The sequence below is a fragment of the Zingiber officinale genome, chromosome 8B, assembly GCF_018446385.1.
Source record: "Zingiber officinale cultivar Zhangliang chromosome 8B, Zo_v1.1, whole genome shotgun sequence".
Lineage (NCBI taxonomy): Eukaryota > Viridiplantae > Streptophyta > Magnoliopsida > Zingiberales > Zingiberaceae > Zingiber > Zingiber officinale.
This window is the reverse complement of record NC_056001.1, coordinates 78,307,600-78,313,599: the sequence shown is the minus strand read 5'-3', so window position 1 is coordinate 78,313,599 and position 6,000 is coordinate 78,307,600.

Here is a 6,000-nt window from a genome sequence, read left to right as displayed (position 1 = left end):
TCCTTCATTGATGTGGCCGGCCATTGATTAATTGGGGAAATATTATTTTATTTTTCTCAATTAAATCATGTCAAGGGAATTAAGGAAATTTTATTGTAATTAAATTTCCTAATTTGCCTAGGCCAAGGAATATAAAAGAAGGGGTGAGGGTGCCTTCACAAGACACAACATCTATTATTTCTCTCCCTCTTTTGTTCCTTGGTGTGGCCGGCCATCCTCTCCCTCTCTTCCTCTTGGGTGGCCGAATCTCCTTCTTCCATTGGAGCTCTTGTGGTGGCCGAATACTACTCGGAGAAGAAGAAGAAGAAGGAGAGAAAGCTAGCATCTCTTGGAGCTTGGTTAGTGTTTTGATTTTCTTCCTTGGTGAAGCTTCCTCTTTGTTGGCCGAACCTAGCTAGGAGGAGAAGAAGGTGATTGGTGGTTTCTCGTCTCAGAAGATCGTTGCCCACACAACGTCCGAGGTTAGAAGAGGAATACGGTAGAAGATCAAGAGGTTTTTCTACAAGGTATAACTAGTAATTTTTCTTTCCGCATCATGCTAGTTATTTATGGAAATAATACCAAATACAAGAGGCTTACGTTCTAGAATTTCGAATATGCTTTTCGATGTTGTGTTCTTTTGTTTTTTCTTTTCCTTGTGATTTGAATGTTCTCTTTGGTTAACCTAAAGTTATTTTAGGAAATTAAATATTAGCTTTCTATAAAAGGTTTTGTCTAGTCGGTGGTGGTTGCTCCCATATCCAAGAAGGTCATGTGCCTCGCCACGTCAGTACTGGGAACCAATTATGGAAATTAATATTTAATGGAATTAATAACTTAAGGAGACTTGGGTCGAACGTGTTAAGTTCCGCAGGAGATCCAAGTCAAAACCTAAAAGAACAAATAGATTAAGTTTTGGATCAAACGTGTTAAGTTCCGCAGGCGATTCAAAATTTAATTTAAAAGAACACATGGTAGCTAGGAAAAGGTTCAGACCTTTGTACAAAATTTTTGTACAGTGGAACCTATAGGTTTTCCAAGTAGCAACCAACAGAACCTTGTTGGAGGCACCTTGGACCCTCGGGATAGACTTTCCAGGAGCTATATAAAGGCCCCTGGAGCTATGAATTAAACAACAACTCAAGCATCCAACTTGTAATCAATTCCTAGCAACTAAGTGAGCGTTCTAAGTGTAAAAAGGCTTCTCCGCCTACACTAAAGGAGATTCTACTAGTAGAGCTTTTCATCGCCCTGGATTAACAACCTCCTTGGTTGTAACCAGGTTAAATTCTGTTTCTATTTCTGTTTCTTTTTCTGTCTCCTTAATTTAGTTGTTATTTTATTGCTGCATTTATTTCTGAGTTGAAATCCGAGGAGGGTATTTTTATTTTTGTTTTCAGCAATTCACCCCCCTCTTGCCGGTCTCCGCTGCACCAACAATATCAAGTGCAATTAAAAAGATGCAATATTTATAACAACTTGTTATAGCTCCCCCTGAATCACTTAAGTTATAGCTCCCCCTTAATCACCTAACGTTCACTTTTCTTGAAATACTTAACTTTTACTTTTCTCTCCCCCTTTGTCATATATCAAAAAAATAGTTGAAATAATTTAAACCAGATTGAGTTTTTTTTAAAAAAAATGTTTAGTTAAAAATTTGAGAAAACTCATAGTTGAGTAAGAAATTTGAGAAAACTCATAGTTAAAAATTTAAATTCCTGATAAAAATTTAGTTTTAAACAAATATAGCTTAAGTACTTAGCTTTTTCACCAAACAATTTAGCTAAACCTAGTTTTGAAAATAATTGTTTTGAAAAATACTTAGCTAAATTAGAAATGCTTTTGAAAACACTTAACTTTCTCAACAAACAGCTTAGCTAAACTTAGTTTTTCTAAAAGAAAATGATAGAAGCTTAGCATAAGTACTTACTTTTCAAAAATATTTAAGATTTATTTTTAAGAAATAGTTAAACAAGAAAACTGAACTTCCCAAAAAAAACTTTAACTTTTCAAAAACTATTAAAACAATGACTTAACTTCCTCCTTGATTAATACCCAAAAAAAACTTTAAGTTTTAGGGTCCTAGAGTCCAAGCATGAGTGTTAAAAAAAATTCAACATAAACATCTTTCTTAACAAAATGTCTAACCTTTAGCTACTAGTTGTTTACCATTAGATAGTAGCTTTCACTTGGTTAGTCAAATTAAGTAGATGATCCAATTAGTTTGACTAAGCATGGATAACTTAACTTGATTAATTTGACATGGTATTTATTGCCCAGACTTATGTTAATGCATAGACATAAGTATTCTGAAGTCTAGACTACTAGTACCCTATGCATCTCACACCATTCTAAGTATTCTTCATACACAAGTAAGGTAATCCTATTGTACTTGTGAGATACTCTGGCTAAGACCTAAGGGAATATGCTTTCTAGGGGGAAGATTCCTACGCTAAGCCCAATTTTTTGAAAAACTAATAAAATTAGAATTTTGAAAATATTTTTCCTAGAATTTTAAAACCAAGCTAAATTTTTTTTTAAAAAAAAATATGGCTTTTGAAATAGCAATAGTAAAGAGGAATATTTTTGAAAGTAAACTCTATTCTACTAAGTACATCCCTATTTTTCTTCTAAGTGCACTGAACTTAAGTTTAAGTAAGGATTTTGTGAAAATATCAGCTAGGTGTTACGAACCCAAGTGCACGGTTTCGTCGTCAGTAATAAAAGAATATCAAATTCACAGAGACTGTTGATTAAGCACTAGTTAACTTCGCACAGCGAATTAACTAGACAAACGTAAGATTGGTGGGAAAAGAGAGTAAGAGAAAGAGAAGAGGGAAGAGAGAGAATGGATCTTGAGAGGGGTTAAGCTAAGAGGATGGAGGATGATAGATTCTAAGATTTCGGTTTCCTTGTAATGCTAGGCGATGTTACATAGATTACTTAGTTCCTATCCTCTATGTTCATGCTCTTATAGGAAGTTAGATGCATTACCGACTCTCTCCTGCAGTGGATAACCCGGCATGATCTTCTACTCCATGTCCTATGCTACTAAATGGAAGTGATTCCTATAAAGTCCATTAGCAAGGCAGCCCTGTCACGATGCCTCTCGGTCATACAATATAGAAACACACTAACACACAATTATATAGAAATAGAAATAGTGATTATGCCCGATCCCCTACTTCCTTGTGGAGATTTACTTCTCCTTTCAAGGTGATACCCTAGATGTCCGTTAGCGGGGCAGCCCTGTCACAATGGCTCTCGGTCATACGATCTAGGGTATTCCCCCTACGAGATTAACAATTCTACACAACCCTTTGATAAAATATGCAAAAGATATATATATATATATATATATATATATATATATATATAAACTTCACACACACACACACTTCACCGAATATGAACAAGGCATTAACAAGTCATTAAATAGAAACATGGTAAATCTACATAGTTTTACATCTCCATCACATCACAAATACTTCCTACATCCTAGATCTGGAGATCTACTCCATTCCAAAGGAAGAACAACCCCAAAACATAAAGTAAAGCATACTTACAACCCTAGATGTGAGAAGAAGGGGAAGAAGAGATGCTTGCCAATGTTTCCGATGTCTTGGGGATGTCTCTTTGCTCTGGAGATGGACGGATCATCAAGGGATGGAGGTGAATGAAGCTCTAGGGTTTCCCCCTAAGGGGGGAACCCTTCCCCAAGGAGAGGGATGAAGTCCCAAACCCAAGATGAGTGAAAAGGGGAGAAAACCCACTTTTATAGGTGTCCACACTGGTCATGACACGATCTCATCACACGGTCGTGTGGCCCACATGGCCATGTCTTCTTTCTTCTCTGGACTAGTGACACGGCCGTGTGGATCCACATGATCTCATACATCTTTCTCTCTGCTAGGATGACACGGTCGTATGGCTCACACGGCCATGTTCTGCTTCTTCTCTAGAAATATGACACAGTCATGTGACTCACACAGCCATGTGGCTCTCATGACCATGTGGCTCACACAGTCATTTTCTGCTTCTTGTCTGGAAATGTGACACAGCCATGTGGCTCACACAGCCATGTTCTGGTTGTACTGGTGGGTTGACAGGGCCTAGTGGCTCACACGACCCATCCTTGTAGGCCATTTTAGCACCTCTTAACATGGTATTATTGAGTTGAGGTCTTCAGAAAAGTTGTATATCTTGAAGTTAGCTACAATTTGGTATAAATAACAGCCCAAAACTTCATCCGAGGACAAAGTTATACCTATTTTACTATTGGTGTGTAGTGCAGGGTTTGACACGGTCGTGTGCCAAGGCAGTGTCTCATAGAAACGCATTTTAGGCCTTCAAGACGTGCTTTTATCTGGTTGACGTCTTCATAAGAGTTATATATCGTGAAGTTATCTATAGTTTGATATAAAGAACAGCCCGTAACTCCAACCGAGTAGAAAGTTATAATTATTTTACTTTTGATCTGTAGTGCTGAAAATAACATGGCCGTGTGGAATTGACACACCCGTGTAGAATTTACATGGCCGTGCCATTTAGGCACTGCCAAGCCATGTGGATCTTGTTTTGTGCCATATTTTCACACATCCATGCCTCATAAGCATGGCCAGGGCATTTTGGAAGCTTTAGACTCCATTTAACTTCCGTTTTTTGCTCCAAATCACGTCCTGTCAATCAAAATATGCAAAGAGTGGATCTTCGAACAGAATATAATGGAAGTATGAAATTATAATGAAATAGGGTGTAATAAACATAGATTATGCTCATGAAATATAAGTAGATGTGCATCAAAATATGCATAAAAGTGTATATAATCTACGCACATTACCATGTTTGACTTGGACTCAACATAGTTAAGTATAATGTCACTCTTAGCTATATGATCCTTTACAAAGTGATGTTTCACTTCTATGTGTTTAGTTCTTGAGTGTTGGATTGAATTATTGGTTAATTTAATTGAACTTATATTATGAATTGAAATTTTTATATTTTTATATTCTAATTGATAGTCATTTAAGATATGCACCATCAATAATAGTTGAGATGCATATTCACCCATGGCTATGTACTCTGCTTTAGTAGTGAATAAAGAAATGCAGTGTTGCTTTCTGCTTGACCAACTTACTAGGCACTGACCTAGAAATTGATAGCTTCCACTTGTACTTTTTTTATCTAGTTTGCACTCGGCATAGTCTAAGTCAGAATAGCCAACTAGGTCAAAGGTGTTAGTCTTAGGGTACCAAAGTCCTACATTTAAGGTTCCCTTAATGTATATAATTCTTTTATCATTTGTTAGGTGTGATTCTTTTGCATAAGATTGGTACCTAGCACACATACCTACTGTTGGAGGATCGGTGGTCGGCTTGAAGGGGGGTTGGATAGCTAGGCCACCCCCAAATCGATTTCTTCTCTACAAGAAGATTAGTACGCAGCGGAATACACTAAACAAAACAATGAAAGCAATCAAGAAAAAATACAAACGCTAACAAGTTTGATGTAACGTGGTTCGGAGATTGCTTGCTCCTACTCCACGACGTGTCCTTGAGGTGGGCGAGCCCTTGATCCTTTGGTGGATCAGTCCCAGGCAATCTCCAGCTAGAGCTTCTCCTTTTCGGTGGAGCAAACCTCTCACAAAGGTTCTCTTCCTCTTTACAAGATGGAGTTTAGATTGGGAGGAAGAGAATTGACTTAGGGGCTTTGGGCACAGAATAGGAGTTAATCTACAAGTATCAGTAACCTCCTTAATGGCCCAAAGCTTCCCTTAAATAAGAGAAGAGAGTTGATCACAAATCAACTCAAACCCCGACACCAGTCGACTGGTCCAAGCACCAGTCGACTGGTGTGCCGTTGGACCCTGCAACGACTCTCTGCAGAAAGCCAAATTCTGCCAACGGGTATGTACCAGTCGACTGGTCCCCATAGCCGACGAGCACAGAACCATTCTGTGCATTCTGTGAATTTGGATCAGTCGACTGATCCCATGACCAGTCGACTGGTCCCAGTACATTC